Here is a 23,428-nt window from a genome sequence, read left to right as displayed (position 1 = left end):
GTTCCTATCCCTTGTAGAACCTATGAGGTTGGGTTTGTGTTTTGAGACTTACCTATTCAGGGCATGCTGTGGGTACTGACAGCCTTTGCCAGTATCCATGGGGCATGGCATGATAGGTGCATGCCACCCCTAGCAGGTGGTGCATCATGTCAAACTCCGCATATCTTCCCAGCCTGTAACACATTGTCTCCCCTTTGGCTGACTGCATTACTTCAGCCAATTATTGTACTTGATCTTCTTGTCTTCATAGTGTGGCATCATGCTTGGTGAGGGTGAGATGTTAGGCAGGGTCTTCATGTTTGCATATACTAGATGGTGTTACATTGCTTAACACATGGCAATCATGCCTCAGGTGGTGCTGCAGGGCTGCCTCTGTCGGATGCACATACTACACTTCCTGTACATGTTTGAGAGCAGGTTGTGTCATGTTAGGCATCCCTGTTACTATATGAGTGAGTCAGAGAGGGGTATCATTCCCAGGGTTCCTACTGAGCCAGTGTATGTGCTATGCATTTCCTCTTTGCCAAGGCCAGGGCATACTGGGCATTCCTCCTTCTGCCTACTGGGGCAGGCTCAGATTGTTCCTCCTCTGAGTCACGCTCTGTCTGTGATGGCCTTGGCAATGGTGGGGGGCTGTTTGTGCTGGCCCTATGCTGGTCCTGCTGCAGCTGTTTTCGCAAGATCATATTATGTAGCATAGCACATACCATGACAATTTGGGTACATGTAGTTGGTGTGTACTGCAAGGCTCCGCCAGATGTGTCCAGTCACCGGAACTGTGACTTGAGCAGCCCAAACACATGCTCTATCACATTACGTGTTTGTGCGTGTGCCTCATTATGGTGTTCCTGTTCAGGTGTGTGTGCATTTCTGATGGGTGTCATCAGCCATGGCTCCAGTGCATAACCTGCATCCCCCACTAGGTGTCCGTGTGGGATGTCCCCATTGGCAAATGTCTGGTACAGCTGTGTCAAATGCCAGATGTGGGAATCGTGATAACTCCCAGGGCAGCCAGCACACACATTCATTATTATGCTCTGGGCATCACACACGACCTGGCAGTTGATGGAGGGGAAGCCCTTGCGGTTAATGTAGGCCCTACTCCGCTCACCAGCTGGTGCTTTGATGCGTATGTGCGTGCAGTCTATAGCACCCAGTACCTCAGGGTATTCCGCTATTTGCTTGAAGAGACGCATATTGCTGGCCAATACCTCACGGGCATTGGGGAAATATACATGATCACCGACATGTGCTGACATGGCATCCAGGAACTGGTGTAGTACCCTGGAGGCTGATGCCTGTGATATCCCCAGCATATCGCCAGTTGGTCTCTGGAAGGTACCTGTTGCTAGTATTCTTAGGCCAACACATACCTTGGCTTCCACTGGGATGGGTTCCCCTCTGTTGGTTCTGTGTGTGAGGCATGGCCTGCACAGCTCAACAATTTGCTGCAGGAGCTCTCCGTCCACTCTATAGCGCTCTACTATCTCCAGCTCATGTAACCCGTGGTAGGTGACCCTGGGCCTGTACACTCTTCTCCGTCTCCTCAGTGTGGGTTGTCTGGCACCATCTGCATTGTCACCACCCTCAGCAAGTCACCTATGTCTCATTATGATAGCTATGGCAGCCCCTAACATTTCTGCTCTGAGTGAAGCTTTTTCAGTTTTCACTTCTATTAGCTTACTCCTGTCTTGCAGTGTCTCTTAATGGAAACATCCTGCACTACTGTTTGCAGAGTTTTAAGTGCTGGGCTGGGCTACTATTCTGCCTGTGTAATTGCCTGCTTCTAATTGTTTTCACCTGCTAGCTTCAGCAGTTATCCCTGCTAGCTTCCTATTAATTGTGTTGCTTCCTTTTTCCTCTCTGTTTCCTTAGGGGGGAGCAACTTGCATACTATCTGAAACACGCTCACAGTGGCTTACACGCATGCACATGTGCTTACACAGTTCAGAATCTACTTATTCGGGTTTAAACATGCATACACACGCGCATACACTGTTACATGTCTGCCAACAGCCTCCGACATACTCAGCCTGCCTTACACGCGCGCACACCCGCACAAACCGTGTTAAACATCTCCCAACATGTTCCCACATGCTCACACTGCCTTACATGCGCACACACTGTCCTACTCGCGCTTCATGGTGCACACACGTGCGCATGCACGGCCAGCAAGAAACTTTGGTGTAGGTAACAGTGTACACCTTCCATTTCTTGACTTTCCATTACTTATCTAGTGGCACACCTCTTTCCATGATCTGTGCCTGTCATCTGTCATGTTACACTGGCCTCCAATGAACTGCATTTCTTTCTACCATTCCCCCCTGTGATGTCACCTATCTCCTACTCTATTCCTCCCCCTTTTGTATCTCTTACACTACTCAGACTGTGCTCATTTGGTATGTGACTGTGAGATTCAGTATCCGAACCCTCATTTACATGAGATTGCCTACTAATGCTTAGTTACATGTCTTAGACTCAGCTTCCCCCCTTAGCAACCACTACACGGTGGCCATGTTGGTTTTAGTCTGCTGGTCCCTGCATTGTCATTCCATGTATTGAATGAGACCCACATTTGTGGGTTTATAACCTTCTTTTTTATGGTTTTATACAGCGCAGCCCATTTGCGCAGGGCTGCGCTGGGTTTAAACATTGGCGATCGCCAAAAAAAAAATTATATTTTTAACATTTTTGCATCGGGTTATCTTGCCAGTGGCCACATATTTGGCCATTGGCATGCTGCCTGAATCATATGCAACCTTTTTTTGGAGCTGACATCGCTCCATTGTGGATTTTGCAGAAATGTACTCAGTTGTCAACTGAGTACATTTCTGCAGCTAAAACATCTCCTACACGGACTGGTTTCTGCTTCGTGGATCGCTAATATACCTCATTTGCATACCTTTCGGATGCAAGTGAGGTATTTAGCATGTCCACGCCCAGTCCGTGTAAGAGACGTTTTAGCTGGTCTCTTACACGGAGTTTAGGGCTTTTCCTGGATAGTGAGGCTTGTATGGAGTGTTGCACGTCTCTTACACTCCGTGCAAGCCTTCGTGAATCCTGCCCACTGTAAAATGACAACTTCAAGATTGTTGCGACATTACCATCTGCTATAAGGAAAATCAAGCCAAGCATTTCAAATGTGTCTTTTTAAGTTGAAAAGTTCTTATGAATCTCTTTGATGTTTTACAAGTCGGCTCCAGTAAGTCTGAATGAAGGTTTCAGGCCCATTGTTTTATGGTTAAAGTTAAGGGCCAGCATTTACATGTGGAAGGTGCTTTATTGCTCTGGTTTCTGCTAGAGAATATATGTGAAATGCCTTTTATTGTTGTAGTCTCCTGAGCAGGTGTTAGCTTGCTAAATAATGCAGTTTGTGGCCTGGGAACTCCAGACTAAGTGTCAAAATGATGCAATTTGGGAGGGCCTTAAGACAGCTGTTGGTTAGTGTTTAAAAACTATTGTTCAGTGAGAGACTACAGAGCATTTTGATCTTGGACATCTAACCCAGCACTGCTTATGCTTTATGTATGTAAGTAGGATTATAGCACTGTGTTTTCTCTTAAGATTAGCAAAAGATTAGAAAATTAGATTAAGTGTTTTTCTTTGACATCAGATCTGTCCTACTGTATTATTTTGTTTCTGTGTGATCTCTGAACTCTTAAATATCTCTGTGGTGTAGTAGTATTGTCTTGTGTTTTAATTATTTATTATTCAATATTTTAAAAACCTTTACCTGTGGCTGGCTTGTGTAGAGATAAGTTATAGAGTACATTGCATATTTATAGAGGTTATCATAATAAGCCACTCTAATAAGCCTTAGACTGTATAGTCACATTACCAATTGGATAATAATATTGCACAGTAATAACTGGACACCCTTCCGAGGGCCTTTGGGTAGCTGATAATTATATTAAGCTGGTGGTGGCAGTAATTACTACAATATAGTCTGGGTAAAGGGGCACAGCTGGAGAATATGTGTCAGCCTTTCCCAGGAGCATCTGTGAAGTTCTATAAATACTTATCTCAAAGTGTGGGTGTGTGTCAGCTACCTAGGCAGGGACACGAAGCACTGGTTGGACAGAGAGGGTACTGGAGGTTAGCTTGCCAGCTAGGCTGAGATCTAGACCCTATAGCTATGCTAGTGGGGAGTCTTATCGGGGACCTGGTGAGCAAGGGAGCAACCAGCCCCAGACTGACTGTGAACTCTGTGTGCACTTAAGGGAAATTGTACTTTACTGTGTGTATTAGTTATACTTTTCTCTTTTAGGAGTCACCCTCTCTGGTGTCAGTGGTGAGGATTGAGGCTCCTTGATTGCTGGGTCAGGGCACAGGCATCACAATCATTTTAAGCAACTATATACAATATTTACATTAGCCTGACTTTCAATTATATACACTGTATGTTTTTAAATATAGAATTAACAGATCAGTTATCAGAGATACAATATTGATTATTGCAGAGTGTCCAACAAAGATATAACTTTCTTCCAAGGATTATTTACCAATGGCCTGGGATAGATTCGTAGTACTTTGATTTTTATTTCCGTCGATGCAGTTGTCTTCAGTAAAGTGTAGAGTTCTTCCAAGGTCGGGGGTGTATGTGAATTACACCTTCTGGTTACGCATTTCCTAGATATAGCAAGTATTGTCCATAAAAAATACATATTTGTCTTATTCAGGTAGGGTCCTTCATTTAAATTTAGTAAGATGTTCTCCCGTTCGATTCTCGGCTGGGGCGCCTTCTGTGTGGAGTCTGCATGTCCCCCCTGCGGTCGAGTGGTGTTCGAAAGACATGCATGAATGGGCGTGCCTTCGTTGAAGGTTAGGTGTTCGGCTGGCACCTCGGCACCATAAAAATTCATTGCCAATCATTAGCAGACCGGAGTTCCGCTGTGGCGACCCCTAACCGGGAAAAGCCGAAAGAAAAACATACATAATAAATACTTTAGTTAAGGTAAAGGATTCATTAAATAAAGCTTGTAAAAAATGATTTATTTCATTCCAATATGATTTAATTTTATTACATTCATAAAAAATATGAATTCAGTCTGCTTTATTTGACTTTTCACACCTCCAGCAAAAATCATTTGTAGTAGTACTGATCTTTTTAATTCTATCTGGTGGCAAAAATGCTCTTTGTAAGTATTTCCAGTTAAATATTTTCCTGTATTGTGTGTTAGAGGTGTAATTAACTGTTAGTAAAATGTTAGTTTTAATTTCTTCTGTTAACTGCAATGACTGACCTTTTGTTAAGAACTGCCAGTATGATGGCTTGGGAATTGTTTTATCTGTTATTAACTCTTTTATATAGATTTGAAATGGAATTTTTCTTTTCACAACTATTATATATAAATTCATACAGAAAACTTATTAGATTTGGAATATCTTTAAATGAGGAATTATTAATTAATCTGCATAAATCTTGAGTGTACATTGGAATGCTTTGTATGGTTAACCAGTCCTGTGTTGGAATATTGTAAGCCGCTTTTATCATATGTATATCTAAAACATTTAATTTATTTACACATTGAAACCAGCATAAGAATCCATTTTGTTCCTAGGAGGTTATTGCTTCCCTAAATATTTTGTGAAGAAAGTTCTTAGTGATGGCAAATGTGGTTAAAAGGTCAAACCAAAGTTTTAGATCTATATTTGCATTGATAAGTTTCCTAAAGGAATTGATGTAATGATTAATCAGTGTTGTTTTAGATGGTTTTTGTTATATTATATTGTATACTTATGCATAGTATGTACCAGGGTTTGTTTGATTTGTCTACTATTAAAAATGTTTTTAACAGATTAAATTCATTTGTTAATATAGCCTTTGTTAATTCTTTCCATTTGGCAAAATAATTTGGGTTTATCCAGTCTATTGTAGTTTTAAGCACAGATGCTTTTATATATGTTTCTATTTCTGGGAAGTTCAATCCTCCTTGTTTGCAGAGTCTAATGTGATGAGTTAGAGCTACTCTTTTCTTTTTGGGATACCATAACAATGTTATTAAACATGAGTTTATTTTTTAAGAATGCATCGTTCAGGGATTAACTGTATTGCTAATGTTACATATAGTATTTTTGGCAATAAGACACTTTTTATTAATTGGAATCTGTCTTCAAAAGTTAATATAATTTTGTTCCACTTTTCTATATATATTTTTATTGTTTCAATAATGTTTTTATAATTTATTAATATTGTTTCATTTATATTTTTGCATAACACTATTCCTAAATAATTTAGCGTAAGGTCTTGTTTTCCTATGATGGATTTATCTGTAACTTGTAGTTCTTTTTTCTTATTTAAAAATAGAAATTTTGATTTTGATCTATTAAAGTGTAGACCTATAACATTTCCCCATTACGTCTTCTAGCTCTCCTAATGACTCTCTGGAGTTTGATTATTTAATAAAATATCAGTAAAAAGCTTTATTTTAGATATGTACTGGTCATAGGCTTCTATTCCTTTTACTTTTGGATTATTGCTTATTATTTCTGCAAGTATTTCTATAACCAAAGCAAATAAAATAGGAGAAAGGGGGCATCCTTGTTTAGTATCTTTCATAATATGGATAGATTCTGAGGTGAAAGGACTTATTTGATGTAGGCTAAGTTATTTATATATATTAGACAAAAAGCAAGCAGGCTGTGTGAATAAATCAGTGCTGTAACAACAAGTATAAAAATGTGTAATAGCACTGAACCATGGCTGGATAAAACAGGACATAATGACAAGTTGTCTATTCAACCTGTATTGGTAAACAGACCTTTACATAGATGAAAGGTTTTTTGTATATTAATTTTTTATATATCAATGTTTTAAAATAGATTTATATTTTTATTAATAGTTATATAGGGATTGCACTAATACATGTTGATATTTTATATACTTTTTATATGATGTTTTGTGCTGTGTCTTTAAATGTTGAATTGATATGATGTCACATTGTTAAAAGGATATTTAAATGCATGGATTTATTCTGTTTGAATTGTCTGATGAAGCAGCTTGAATGAGAAAGTGCTCACCATTATATTCAGTTATATTAAAGCAGTGTTTTATCCAGCCATGGTTCAGTGCTCTTATACATTTTTTATACTTATTTATATATATGTTTTTTAGTAATAAGATGAAGGGAGGAGGAAATTCAAATAATGCTAAAGTTTTAAATAGATATTCCCAGTTGAGGGAATCAAAGGCTTTTTCTATGTCTAATCCGATCGCAAGTGTTTCTCTATCTTCTTTATTCACATAATCTATAAGACTAAGTATCCTTTTAATATTATCATGTGTGTGCCTGTTATATAAAAATCCAGTTTGATCATTATTAATTGTCTTTGAAAGTTGGATTTTTATTCTGTTCGCTAGGATTGACATGAATATTTTGTAATCATTATTCAATAATGATATAGGTCTGTATGAGGTGCAAAGGTCTGATGGTTTATTATCTTTTAGAATTGGTGTTATGAGAGAATATTTCCATGAGGGTGGTATTTTTGCTTCGGACTGGACTTCTAGCAAAGTTTTATGAAAAGGGGAGATTACTGTTGAAAGGAAGAGTTCGTAAATTTCCAAAATTATACCATCTATACCTAGAGCTTTGTTAAATTTACTTTCTTTTATCATGTCAAAAATTTCTTTGTAGGACATAGGTTTTTGTAGGTCTAATTTTAAGTTTTCTGGAATTTTTTTTATATTGGTAAGGTTTGTTTCTAAGTTTATTTGGTTGGTATCGAAATCTTCTTTTTTGAAGTGTTCTATATAATGGAACCGAAATGCTTCAAGAATGTCTCCTATATCTGATGCTTTTTTCTCTTTCTTTTCATGATATATACTACTAATGTTATTTGCTTTAGATTGTATTTTAATTCTTGTAGGTAAGTTATGTAGATATCTGGGGGAGGAGACTAATGAGTTTATTTTTAATTTTTCCATGGCTAGACAAGTTTTGTGTGTTAGAATTTCATTATATTTTTATTTAATTCCTCTGTTTCTTTTTTGACTTCTGGACAATTCTGATTTTTTTTTTTTTAGATTTTGCTGTCAAAAGTCTGGTTTGCAAGTCTAATAATTCAGATTCCCACTCTCTAACTTTGTTTTTGTACCAGCTAAGGGTCTTACCAAATAAATACGCTTTTAATGTGTCCCAAACCATAAGTCTACTGATTTCTGTTGTATTATTAATTTCAAGAAATAATTGTAGTTCTGACAACATCCAAGGTCTGAATTCTTTAATTTTCATGATATATGATGGAATTCTAGTTGAGAGGATTAAAGGTTTAAACTCTATTTGGTGCTTCATTATCAGAGAGTCATGATCTGAGAAGGGGCATGGAACTATTGAGAAGTTGAGGATTTTTGTTTGTAAATCTTGAACTACGAATAATTTGTCTATTCTGGTTTGTGTTCCAAATCTATGGTCTTTACGGGAAAAATAATAAGGATTTATCATCTTTTACTGTAAAAGTGTCTATTAAATGAAATTAATCAATCTGTCTTTTTAAGGATTTTGAAATAGTTGCTATGCAAAAAGACTTCTTAGTGGTTTCAGAAGCTTCTAAGGTACAATTAAAGTCTCCTCCCAGTATAAGATTTCCTTTGTAATTGTTGGAAATAAAATATTTGTGTTTTTTAACCTTTCCTGCTCCAATTCCTGGGAACCAATATAGATTAGCTAAGGCCCATATTCTGTTATTAAATTTAATTATAACAAATGTTAGTAGATGTTCTTTGTCTTCATATTTATAAATAACGTTTGGAGTGATTATGTTTTTCTTCTAGAGAACTTGATACTCCTTTTGTCTTTTTTCTGTAGGAGGATTGAGCTAAGACTGTATAGTCCTTAGGGTTCCAAACAAAGCTATCATTAGTATTAAAATACTTTTCCTGGAGAAATACTACTTGTGCCTTATTTAGATTTAAATATTTTAGTAAGTTTGATCTTTTATTTGCATTATTTAAGCCATTAGTATTTAATGATAAGAATGTTAAATCCATTTCAAGTTATTGTTGGAAGAAACATTTTGCTTCTTTTTTTTTTATTTTGATTATAGTAGTTATACCATATTCTCTGATAACACTGAATGTTATTTTTATGTGTATAAACTTGGGAGTGTAATTTAATGTTCTTTCTTCTTTAAATACAAGTAGGGTAAATTTTTGGTCAAGCTTTAAAAAAGTACTTCTATAAAACATTAATTCTAAAGTATCAAATTCAAGTAAATATGAATTTCCCATTAAACATGGAATGAAAGTCATTCCTAATCCAACAGATAACGATAGCTCTATTGAAATATCACTCATACCTTTAACCAACAATATCAACTGAGCTCCATATATTAAATTATTATATGGAGAATTTTCTTAAAAGAGATACGAAATTCTATATTACTCTATTATTATTCTGTAGTATTTTATATATCAGGATGGAATGTTAGCAGTGTAAACAATTATTATGTTAACTTAGAAAATATCCAATATTTAGTTACCCTTAAGAGATCCCAAACATGTCACATATGTCATTTTAGATAAATTAAATGCAACAGAGGAGCATACACTAAATAAGCCAACAGCAAATAGATTATTACTAAAACAATTTGACTTAAAGGACTCTGTAGGAGACAATGAGTGATTACCAATGAAATATGAATTTACTGTAGGTGTACTGTCTTCCTTTACTTTCTCACTCTTCAGCTCATCAACTTCAACTTACAGTTATGGAAAGACATGGCTTATCAGTGGTATCCTGACTCTGAGTAGAGGTGCCCTACATTCTAGTGTGCAGTGCTTTTACATATTTATAGATTTACGAAGCAGAGTCTAAGAATGAACCATGATCACCCTAACAATTCCCACCCTGCATAGGGCACCTTCTGCTTCCAGAATGGGTAATCACATCAGGTCTAGAATGAATGTGTAGGTACCCATATGGTAATCAAGACTTACCTTAGGTAAGTATTAATGAAACAGTCTTTAGAGCATCTTAGAGAGTTCTCGGGGCAGTTAGAATACTCTTAAGCCTCTCCTCCCTTGACCAAAAACAGAGATTTCCCTTCCCTTTCTTTCCCTTCTTTTAAATCAGTACTAATAAAAAGAAATTACCTGCGGTGGTGGTGCTGCGGTAGCGTTGTCGCCTCACAGAAAGACGCTGTCTGGTTTGATTCTCAGCTAGAGCATCTTCTGCGTGGAGATATGCATGAATGGGTGTACCTTCGTTGAAGGTTGTGCGTCAGGCCTGGCAAGCCGGTACGTAAAAATCAACTGTCAATCATTAGCGGACCGGAGTTCCGCTGTGGCGACTCCTAACCGGGAAAAGCCGAAAGACACAAACAAACTAATAGAAAGAAATTCAGCAAACATAGGTAAACAGAAATAACATTCAATAGTCTGTCTTGTACATGACTCACAATACATTAAACAAGTCGGCAACTAACATCACTTTAGTAAACCTTATAAAGACAAATTAGAAATAATTTCCTAGCTCTTTAAATTTTCTGATAAAGCAAAAAAGTTAACAATAAGCTATTTTAACTAAAAGTGTAAAGCATTTCAATTTTTCCTTGCATGTATACATTTCTACTTATATTGTAGTGTCAATAGCTGTCTTTGAAATCTGTACAATACTTCACTTCTTCAAATCATTCCTTTTTCAATTCAGGTTTTGTTTTGTCAAAACGGCAACAATATTTCAAGAGCATAATTAATATTTAGACTGATGTTTCAAATAAATAACTTGTCAGTTGCCAATTGAGTTAGTTTAGAATGTATGGTTAGTGCAAATATAGCATGTTGCAAAAATAATATGTATTTTTTCGTGTGCTCTAGAGACTGTCATATGCAAGTGACATATATAATGTAGCATATATAGAGCAGATAGCTTGTGGATTCAGGTTGTTAATGTAAATTATGCTTATTAATCAGGCAGTTTTATTTAAGTTCACAAGTAATTTGGGGACATTTCAGGTGAGTTTCCAGGAATGTGTAGTCCAATATGAATAATTAATAAAGTATTTACAAGTCGCTCTATTAAGTTATCTAATTTACCCTTCCTTAGATTGTAATTCAGTTTAATAGCTAAACAACATTCCCTTTTTATTTATCTGTGAGGCTAAATGCACTTTGCAGATTCACAAAGTCCGTAGAAAACTGCCACAGTTGTTTTATGTTGCCATGACAACACAAATATAGTGGTTTCTAATCAATGAGTGTTAAAAAAAAAGAAAAAAAAAACTGAAATAGTTCACAAGGCTGATAGAATGTAAAGAAAGTTTCACTTCTCACAAGAAACAGGACATTTTCCCTCCTTTTATATATTATGTTAATGTTATAGGAAATAATTCAACTGACAATATTTATATAAACAAAACATTTCAGAGTTAATTGCTAACATGTCCCATAACCCATTAAGCATAACAGTATCCACTATTAATCTAATAACTATAGTAATAACATTGAATTGAGTCCACTTTTCCTTAGAAACATGTCACAATTCATTAAACAAAGCAGAGTCTAACATCTGTCTAATAATCATTATAAAGACAAATTATAGTAAATTCCTAGGTCTTCAAACTTTCTGATATCGCAAAATGTTGACAGTAAGCTATTTTAACTGGAAGATTAAAACATTTCAATACTTCCTTTTGAATATACAATTTTGCTTATACTGTAGTGCGGTTGGGTAGCGTTTGAAAGACATGCATGTGTAAATGGGCGTGCCTTTGTTGAAGGTTGGGCATCAAGCTGGCACCTCGGCGTTTCGTAAAAAATCTACTGCCAATCATTAGCGGACCGGAGTTCTGCTGTGGCGACGCCTTACCGGGAAAAAGCTGAAAGACAAACAACAACAACTTATACTGTAGTGTCAAGAACTGTCTTTGAAATCTATGCATTACTTCACTTCTTTCAAGTCATTCATTTTACAGTTCAGATTATATTTTATCAAAATGTCAGTAGCATTTCAAGGGCACATTTAATATTTAAACTGATATTTTAAATGAATAGCTATCAGTTTCCAAGTGGGTTTGTACAGAGTGTGAGGTAACTGCAAAGATAACATGTTGCAAAAAGTAATATTTATCTTTTCATGTGCTCTAGAGACTGTCAATTTCAAGTAACATATAAAATCTAACTTTTACAGTGCAGACAGCTTGTGGAATCAGCATGTTAAACTAAGTAATACTTTTTAATCAAGCAGCTACATTTAAGTGCACATACAGTTTGGGAACATTTCAGTTATGTTTCCAGGAATATGTAATCCTATGAGGATAAATCATAAATATTTACAAATAGTCCTATTATGTGTTTATTTTACTTTGCTTAGGCTGTTTTTCATTTTAATAACTAAACATTACTTTATAAATCATAAATATTTACAAATAGTCCTATTATGTGTTTATTTTACTTTGCTTAGACTGTTTTTCATTTTAATAACTAAACATTACTTTTTCTTATTATTTGTTATCTGCCAGGCTAAATGCCTTTTGCAGATTCACAGTGTCTTTAGAAACTGCAGCAATTGTTTACTGTTGCTATGGCAATGCAAATAGAATGTGAAGAAAGCTTCACTTCTCTTAACCAACAGTACATATTTCCCTCCTTTATATATATATATATATATATATATATATATATATATATATACATGTATGTATATATATATATATATATATATATATATTTGTCAATACTAAAAGGAAATAATTCAAAGGACATATGTACATGAATGGAACATTTCAGAGTTAATCATGAACATGTCCCCAATCCCAATAAGCATAACAGTGACTATAATTAATCTAATAAATATTGTAATAACAATTAATTAAGTTCACTATTCCAATCTCGCCTGGAGTGCGAGGAGTGCCTTCTGTGTGTAGTCTACATGTCCTCCCCATGGTTGTGTGGGCGTTCAAAAGACATGCATAAATGGGCGTGCCTTTGTTGAAGGTTGAACGTCAAGCTGGCACCTCGGCGTTCATGAAAATCTACTGCCAATCATTAGTGGACCAGAGTTCCGCTGTGGTGACCCCTAACCGGGAAAAGCCGAAAGACAACAACATTCCAATTAGTCTACCTTAAAACTAGATTATTTTAGACTATTGTTTATCTATGTATAGATAGTGAGATATTAAATATATATAGACTATATTAGTTTAGTAAATAGGAGAACATTTAGGAAGGGAGACAAGATGCAGTTAAAACAAATAATGAGAAAAGAGAGAAGAGAGAGGAAGAAAAGAAAAAATGAAGAGAAAATATACGTATGTTGTGTATGTTGATTTGCAGTATAAATATTTTATGTGCTATATAACCCTCCTTTTGTGAAAGAAAAGTACCCTGTTTTACATACCTGAGGTAATGTGAAAACACTCATGTGTCATCTATTTCTAAAAAAATATAGATAAAGATTCCAGTAGTTAGTTGCCTTTGTTTTAAAATGCCAAGCAGTAAAATTGGTCCTTTAAAGTAATGTTAAAACAATTCATATCATAGTAGATGCTTTGAGAGATTTGGCTGCAACAGTATCAGTCTTTTGCTTCTTCTTTTTGATGTCTGTCCAGGCATTTGTTTCCTTTGTTCTCTTGAAAGAAGGTGACATCCAAGCCATATCTTCTGGTAAAGTAATCACATTATTAGTTTTAATAAATGAAGAGGTTTCCTCTAAGTCAATAAAAGTCCTCATCTCTTTGGCATACAGCATTCTTATCTTAGCTGGATATGCAAGTTGTGCCTTAATGTTATTTTGTTTCAGAAACTTTATCATTGGCCACACATTTTTCCTTTGTTCCATTATTCTAGATGAATAGTCGTTATCAAATCTTATCAGGCTCTGTTTATATTTTAGAGGTGCCTTCCTCCAAGCAGATCTTAAAATCAGTTCCTTGTCCAAGAATGAAAGAAATTTGATAATTATTGACCTAAGAGGAGAGTTTGAGTTAGTGGCAGGTTTCCCAAGAGCTGTGTGCGCCCTTTCAATGCCAAAGGAAAGTCCTTATTTTAAATTTAAAAAGTAAGGTATCCAGCTTGATAAAAAGGAAATAACATCCTCACCTTCTGTGTTTTCAGGTAATCCAAAAATCCTGATGTTATTTCTCCTCTCCCTATTTTCCAAGTCATCTACTTTATTAACCAACCAAGTGTTTTGATTAAGAAACAGTTCTTTCTGTGTTTCCTCTTCCTTAAGTCTGCTTTCTAAGTCATTTAGAGAAACCTCTATTCCTGTTATCCTTGTCTGGTGTTGTTGTAGCGTTTCCTTGAGGGTGTCAGAATGTTTTTGACTGCTTGTTTTAAGATTTTCTAGGTTCTCTTTAAAATCAACCATCTTCAAAGACAACTCCTGCAGGTTAGATGTCATATGTTCTAGTTCCTTCTTGTGGTGAGAATTCCTTGAGTTGTTCAGTTTAACAAGTGAATATATCTCCAAGCTTTTTGACAAGAAATTATTTGTAAAACTTCAGCAAAGTTTCTAATTATGTAAATTAGTCCTTTATCTATAAGATTTTATACTTTGAAGAAAAAATATATTTTTTTTCCTGTCTTATTTAACTAGTTATATGGAGCTCTAAAATACTGCTGTTTTCAGTTAGCCATTCAGGCTTTGCCTCCAAGTAGGCATTTTCTGTGTGAAGCACCACAAGAGTTATTATTTACATAGCTTTCAATACTGAATCAATAACATACACCCACATTACTGCAACTGAACTTTTAAGTAAACTGAAGCAGAAGCTTGACAGTTTGTATAAATGATCTTTTTTTCTTTTTTATGTTAATTCATTTCATTATTTGCTTTCTATAGTTCAGCAAGAATGAAATACTTATTTTTTTTCACTTCGGGACATGTTTTTATAGCTGTTGCTGCCCTTTTAACTGAACAAATTCTTGCTGTTATTATTTATTTTATTTTACCATAATATTTATATTTAAGTCTTTTATTGCAGTGGTAAATAAGCATTTAAGAGTTCAGTAGAGTAATGACTTGGACTGTCATTTCTAGGAGTTATTTTAAAAAGGTGAAAATGTCTTTGATATTTAGTGAGCCCTTTTGACACCAGATCTGTAATAGAAATGTTTTATAGTTAGCAGTACTCATACTAGTTCAATATATTTTTACAGTTTTTCACAGGCTTTAGCTTTTACATAATAAAATCTCTTTATGGAGTTTGGGATTACCTGCAAGTTCATTAGGCTACTATGTGTGAATAATTGTTTTTCATAATAGCATTCAAGCCTTTTTCTGTTGGACAAGTCCTTATGGGGGTGATCTTTTTAAATGAAATATTAGTTTTTAAATGATGATATTCATCCTCTCATATATAAATATCTTTACTAATATTTTTGAAAATAATAATAATATATATATGACAGGCATCTTAATTATCATTTTCTTTTTTTTCTTTTCTGATAATAGCAGAGGGGATGCTCTCTCACTTTTGTTGATGGGAGAGAATGTTTGGATAGCTATGCTGTTCAAACAGGGAGTTTTAGACTCCATGTAGGGTTTGAAAGGTTTTATAATTGTCTGTTTACCATTAATGAAAGTAGTTTTTTTTTGGGGGGGTTACTATTACTATTATCATGCATATTGTGAACAGTCAAATTTTTAAAGATTATATATTTTTTCATGTAGGGCGGCCACAGTGATGCAGCGGTTAGCATTGTCATCTCACAGCAAGAGGTCCCCTGGTTTGATCCATGGCTGGGTGCGGAGTCTGCGTGTCCTCCCTGTGGTCACGTGGGTTTCCTCCGGGTGCTCCGGTTTCCTCCCACATCTTTCTGTCAGAAGCTGTCTGAGATGTGTGCTTCCTAGCTGGTGGCCATCTTGGAATCCATCCTGGACATAAAACTGAAAAATGCACATATTGATAGTCAATTCAGTCATATCACTTCCAAACTGTCAATTCTAGCAGAGGAATGCACTGGGAGGTTAGCTATGGACAGCAAAGTCAATAGAAATACTCAGAATGAAACAAAATTAATATGGATATAATATATGTTAAGTTTCTAATATGATCTTGCTACTCTCTTAAAATAAAGGTATATCCTCAAACACGATACCAAGTAACAGACAGCAATGACAGCAATACAGGCTTTGAGCAAGTTTTGTTCTACCTCAGTTTTAGTTAATGAGTTGCAGTTATTTATGAGGTAAATGGATGCTGACCAGTTCAATAGCAGATATTCTTCAGCTTGGGACAGTTTTTCTTTTCTCAATCATTAATCGCTTTATAAGAAACTGAAATATGCTTGTGGAAGGTTTGATAATGGTGACACGAGTTTAAGGGGTCTCTTTAAGATGTGAAATGCCAAGTATGTCATTTAGGCTCCCAGGAAATTTGTCTTAAAGTCATGATTTTGATAATCTTTACTAGTGATATCAGTTTGGTAAATGTAAGGCAGAAGGCAATCATCTGTGCAGATTCTATACTAATCACCTATAGGGGAAACATTTCTACAATTATATCTGGCGCACTGAGATTGAACAACATTGTAATGTGGATCGTAACTTGTGGAATTCTAGACCTATCGGTCTCATTACTATTATTTGCAAGGATATGGAATGTGTTATAGCTAAACTAATAAGCAATGACAAAGGTGACCTTATATCCTTGGATGGACCAATACCAGTCTGGCTTTGTAGCAGGCAGTTCACCCTAGTTTCTGGTTTTGAAAGGGTCACAAAGACTATTGATAAGAGGCATACAGTCAAGGCTATCTACTTGGAGCTTGCCAAGGCCTTTGACGCTATACCCTATACTAATGTTATTGACAAGCACTCCTAACTGAACATAAGGCAATTCATAGTTTGCTGAATGGGTAATGGGCTATCTGACAGAACCCATACCGTTAAGGTAAGGGGTGCTTTCCAAGACAGCAAAACATCACCAGAGATAATTCTTCTTTACCCTGACCTGGGCCCCATCCTCTTTGATATTTACTTCTCTGACATGAAATCAAAATGTCAGTTGATTATGACTAATCAAATTTGCTGATGAGTGCAAAATACAAATCTCATTTGATGCTCAAAGTTACAAGAAAGAGCTAGACCAAATGCTTGTTGTATTAATCCTGGGATTATCATTAATGCCAGGAATTGGAGTATAATTTCCTTTGGTAGACATAATATTACTTTTGCTTACTATGCAGATAATATGCCATTCAAATCTGATACAGTCATCAGGAAACTGGTACCTTTGTTGATAATAAACTCTCCTTTGACCATCATGTCTCAGCATTGTGGTGGTTAGAGAACCCTTTTACATTGTGCAACTTATCTTTGGGGATATCATCTTGAATTGCAGAGAATGTACATCTTTATTTTATTTCTCTCTTATTAGACCCATAATTGAGCACAATGCCCCCTTTGTCATATACCTCACAAAACACCTATAGACCACTCCACCATCTAAATCCAGAGTATGATCACTGTCATGCGTAATTTGTTTTAGAGAATGTGAAAGCAATATGGCTCCCTACTGAAGCAAGGACAAAACTGCTTAAATGAGATGCTGTAAAATGATGGGACATTCTCACTTCTACCTTTGCAATAACTGCTGCATCTTACTTGGACAACAAACCACTATGATCCTAAACAATGCTAATTAAATAAACAAGTAACTGTACTGAGTGCAACCAATAATGCACCATAATTAACAAATGTACTACCTGTTGGCCCTAATAAAGGTGATGTAATCTTGTAATACTCAAAAATGTAAACTACATGCAGGATTCTGTGAAAGTATGACAATGGCAATATTAGGGCTTCACTGTGGAGCCCTAAAAGTGCAACAGCAACAGAGACATGAGAGCTCATTAGAAGTTAATTTGCATTTTTGGTATTTAAACACTGTGTAGTTAGAAGCAGCCATGCTAGTGTTCCACCTACCAAACAACTTAATGCTGTTGGACAATCACCTGCATACATGAATGTGCTCACACACACACGCACACACACACACACACACACACACACACACACACACACACACACACACACACACACACAAAACTCTAGTGCTCATACTGCACAATCCACCCCTCACTTTGTCACTTTGAATACATGCATTATAGATAACTGTGTTACACTAACAAAATGTCTAAAGACATGACACTAAACCAGTTGTGTGATGTATGCAGTGTAGCAGAAGAGCCCTGCACTCCTGAGAGTGTCCTTCTTTGGATGAGGCATTAAACTGAGGTCCCATCTGCTTGAATTGGTGGTAGCTCAAAGAGATATAAAAGATCTCATGTCACCTATCGAAAAGTGTAAGGGAAGTTCCCCATTGCCCTGGCCAAATTTACCAAAGATAAGATGAAAGTTATTGACAGGCCTGTTTCTCTCTCTGAATTAAAAGCTCAAATTAATAAGTTAAAATCCAATAAGGCTCCTGGTAATGACGACATTATTCCTGAACTTTATAAATTAATATCAACAGAAGCCTCAGCTATAACACTTAAAGTTTTTAAATTAGCTAAAGAATTAGTAAATGCCCCTCCCTCCTGTAAATATACTCTGTCAGACAAAGATCCTGGAAAATGTTCTTCTTATAGACCAATCTCTTTGTTAAATATAGATTATAAATTATTTATGGCTATTCATGCTAACAGATTAAAGCACTTTCTCCCTTCTTTGGTTAATGGTGACCAAACTGGCTTTATCTTGAACAGAAATTATTATGGCAACATCAAAAGAATGCTAACAATAATTGATTATGCAAACAGAATGAATGAAAAAGTTAACCTTAGTAAGTTTGGATATAGATAATGATTTTGACTCAGTAAATTTTAATTATCTCTCTTTGGTTCTAGAGGAAAGTAATTTTTCAAAGTCATTTTCTGATTAATCTTTTTTATGAAAATTTTTATGCTTATGTAAAAATAGGTTCATGCACTTCAAAATCAATTAAGATTTCCAAAGGAAAGAAGCAATGTTATTTGCTCTTTTTACCTTAGTTATAGAGTCATTTGCTAATTTAATAAGATCAACTTCAAATGTTAAAGGTATTCAGACAGGCAAGAATTTAACATCTAAAATTCAATTGTTTGCTGATGATTTTCTTATGACCTTGAATGAATGTAATAATTCAATTTCTGCTCTTTTTAATGCAATGAAAATTTTGCAGAAAGAATCTGGCCTTTGCTTTAATGAAAATAAAACAAACATTTTACCTATAAACTATAACTTTAATGATTTGGAAAAAAAGATTTAATAAATACATTGTCCATTAAAAATATAAATTATTTAGGAATAACTGTAGCTGAAAACATCAGCAAAATAATAACCATCAATTATAACAATAGTTTAATTTCTACAGAGAAATGTATAAATAAATGGAATACTTTCTTTTTTACAGTGGATGTGTGACTCTCCTTAATTAAAATGATTATCCTACCACAAATCTTATATATTATACAGTCATTATCTCTTCCTTCTCCTAGAAGTTGTATAAAAGAGTTTAATTCTTTAATTTTTAATTTTCTGTGGCTCCCTAACAAATCCAGAATAACTTTAGATCATCATATTAGAGACTAATAGGTTGGTGGTACTGGCTTACCAGATTAAGAATTATATTGTCTATCACTGATCATTAAAACAATAGCTCTTTGGTCTAACAATTACTATACTGTTAAGTAAAATGAATTTCAAGAATTTTTTGCATACAATCCAATTGGCTTAGGCTTTCAAATTATTATTTAATTTCAAATAATTCCTTGTTCTGGTTATTAAAAAAATGATTGTTTAACAATTTTAATCAAATAATCAGTTCTTCCTACACTTCCATTATAATGAATGCTTTAAGAAATTTTATTTACAGAAATCCAATGTATAAATCATAGATTTTTTTCATTTTTCCAATAGCTTTTACCCAAAATAATATTTCTACTTTAAATTTACCTATAATAATTACTTTTTACGAAAATAATCTGAACTATTGGTTTCAATTAATAGATAAAGAAAAAATGTATATTGCTCAACATATAGGTTCATAGGACAATACTAGACCATTGGCCTTGAGGCCATTATAAGCCTAGTCAGAAATTTCACCCATGATCCTACAAAGTCAGCACGTGTTTTCCCTGTCCAGCAGGGATACAGGTGGGACCCCAGGGGTATATTTTCTCTTTCCCATCCAGTCATGCAGGTTCCTCTTAAAGAGGCCTTGACATGGAGAGGGAGCCTATTCCACAGATAATAATGCTAATTCCACCTAATACGCGGCTTCTCAGCACTTCTGTGGATCACTAGTGATATCTGCATTGCTTACTGTACTTATTTCCTTGTTTCACTTGAAAGAAAGTTACTGTTTGTCGTTTTTGCATTTAAGTTACCTGTAACACATTGCACTTAAGTTACCTGCCACTTGCTCACTAAAGCAATTATATAAGTCAGCACTAAAACTTAAAAGCACTACACCCTCACTCCCCAGTGGCCCTGGTTTTCAATTATTAAGGAATTCCCAATATTATTCTAGCATGTTCAAAGGTCAGTTGTCAATCTCCTCTCTGGTCCAGCTGGTGAATCTGGGAATCTTGAGGTAATGTTACAACTGCCTCATGTACACAGACAACCCTCTCCTCCTCCCAACAAATTCCAACACATGTGAGAGATGCAACCATATAGCCAAACTGGAGGCTAAGCTCTCTCAACTCAGTGCTGGCATAACCAGTCAGGAGGAGAAGGAAACCACACTCACTACAATTCCAGTCTCACATAGACCTACCACGACAGCAAACCAAACACATAATCACACAAAAACATACTCGGAGGCTCTAAATAAAGATCTGCAGAAGCAGCAGAGACCTCCAAAGCAGACACCCAAGCAGCCGCTACCCCAAAACAAAACATGTGCAACACATATCTCACAAAGCCAGTGTGCCAAACAGTCACAGCCCTTAAGACTAAACAACACACCTGATACACTTGTAATAGGTGACTCTATCGTCAGGCACACTGACGTCCCGCTCACCAGGCTGAACAAGGAGAGGGTCACGGTGAGCAGCCTGTCGGGTGCTAGGATCCGCCACATAACACATGCACTCAGGTCACTCCAAGGCAAGTACAAATATGACTCAGTCATTGTCCATGCTGGTGTGAATGACCTGAGACATACCTCCCTGGACTACATGAAAAGAGACATAAAGGAGCTCTCTGAGCATGTAGCCCAGGCGGTATGACCCTGACCTTGAGTAGCATCTTACCCTCACCAAGAATGATGCCACAATATGAAGACAAGATGATCAATTTCAACAATTGGCTTAAGTACTGGTGTCATTCAAAGGGGATCCAATGCCTGTCAGCTTGGGATGATATGCTCGACAAGCCACAATGCTTCGCTAGGAATGGCTTGCACCTGTCACCCTGGGCTTTCAGATATTGGCAAAGGCTCTTGTTACCCCATAGTGCCTTTTTAGGCAAGGCTCAAAAGACAAACCCACCTCCATAGGTATCACAAGGGATAAGAAACTAAGAGTAATGCTACTCAATGCCAGAAGTCTAAACCTCAAGATGCACGTACTCGAAACTCTCCTTAGCATGGAGAACATCGATATCTGTGCAGTAACAGAAACCTGGTTCAGGGCTCCCGAGAGCACCCCAGCACTACCAGGTTATACCTCATACCATGCTTTTCAGCCCCAAAACTTGGACCAAACCACAAAAGGAGGGGGAGTATCGATATTCATCAAAGATACCCACACCTCCAGGTTGGTGGCAAAGCACGAAGCATCAGAGACTATCCATGTGCAACTAACAGTGGGTAAAACTGCCTTCCAGTTTATAGCCTGCTACAGAACACCCTCCCAAACCCAGGAACCCCACTCAGCCTTCCTGAGAACACTGGAAAATATGAAGGTCTCTCCAAGCACCATTATATTGGGCGACTTCAACTGCCCAAACATAGACTGGGAGCATTACTCTAGCTCCAACACCCTTGCCCAAAGGTTCCTAGAATTTATAAACTCAAATGCTATGGAACAACTTGTTACCACTCCCACAAGAGGGGAAAACATACTGGACCTGATCATCACCAACATGGGGACTCTATGCTCCAGACCAGAAGTGTATCCCTCACTGGTAAGATCAGACCATAAACTAATCTCACTGGATATTCACATCCTGACCCCACCCGCTGGCCAGAAAACCACAGTGAAAAACTTCTCTAAAGCAAATTTCACACTCCTCAAAACTGAGGTGGAATCCTTCAAAGCCCCCGGCCTGTGGAAAATACGTCCCAGACCGCAGAATCCTTTATAAACGCATTCTATGAACACCTTCAGGAATGCATGGATCATGCGATCCCAAATAAAACCAAGACCCAATCCTCCAAAGGCAGACGTTCTGACTGGTGGACCCCAGCCATAAACAAACTATACAATAGAAGGAGGAAGCTACTAAATGATAGAGCAAAATCCCAAAAATGGAAGGCATCACTGATCAGTATTAGCAAAAAACTACAGGCACACATAAAATTGTCTAAGGCCAGCTTCGAGAGAAAAATTGCACAGAACACTACGGATAATCACAAGGCTTTCTTTAGTTATGTTAGGAACCTGGGTGGTAATTCCCAGATATGCTCAGAATTAGTCCAAAATGACAAAAAATACACCGAACCCACAGACATTGCCAACATCCTAGCTGACAGGTTCAGCGCAAACTTCTCCCCCCTCCCCACCAAAAGGGCAAATATCTATCCCAGCAGAGTGCTGTCCCCCTGACATCTCAGATGCTCAGGTAAGAGCCGCCCTCTCCAAAGCAAAAAACACAGCATCAGTGGGACCAGATGGTGTCCTGGGCTGCGTCCTACATGAACTCCAAGAAGAGCTAAACCCAAACATAAAACTACTGTTCAATCTCAGCCTTACTACAGGATATGTGCCCAAAGAGTGGCGTACAGCAACAGTGGTCCCTCTCCATAAAGGTGGTGCCTCAACGGATCCTGGAAACTATCGCCCCATAAGCCTGACTAGCTTGGTCTGCAAAGCTATGGAAAGGATCATCATGGACCTCATAAATAAAGATATTGGGGACCTACAAACATTGGATCCTACCCAGTTCGGCTTTGTTAAGGGCAGATCCTGCCTCTTAAACCTGGTTGATTTCTTTGAAACAGTCACCAAGGCCATTAACGAGGGGAAGGTGATCCACACAGCCTACCTGGACCTCGCAAAAGCCATCGATACAATACCCCACTCGGGCATTATAGATAAGCTCACCAGCTTAAATATAAACCCCTATGTCACTAGATGGATTGCAAACTGGCTCAAGGACAGAACCCACATGGTTAGAATTGCTGGAGCTATGTCAGACTCCAAACCAGTTACAAGTGATGTCCCACAAGGCTCAGTCCTGGGACCTCTCTTGTTCGGTATATATTTCTCGGAGGTACAGGCCAACACAGAAGGACTGTGGCTGACCAAGTTCACAGATGACTGCAAACTGGGCGC

This window comes from Protopterus annectens, chromosome 1.part0 (assembly GCF_019279795.1).
Source record: "Protopterus annectens isolate FY-2018-M chromosome 1.part0, PAN1.0, whole genome shotgun sequence".
NCBI classification, from domain to species: Eukaryota; Metazoa; Chordata; order Ceratodontiformes; family Protopteridae; genus Protopterus; species Protopterus annectens.
Note: the sequence above shows the minus strand (reverse complement) of the source record.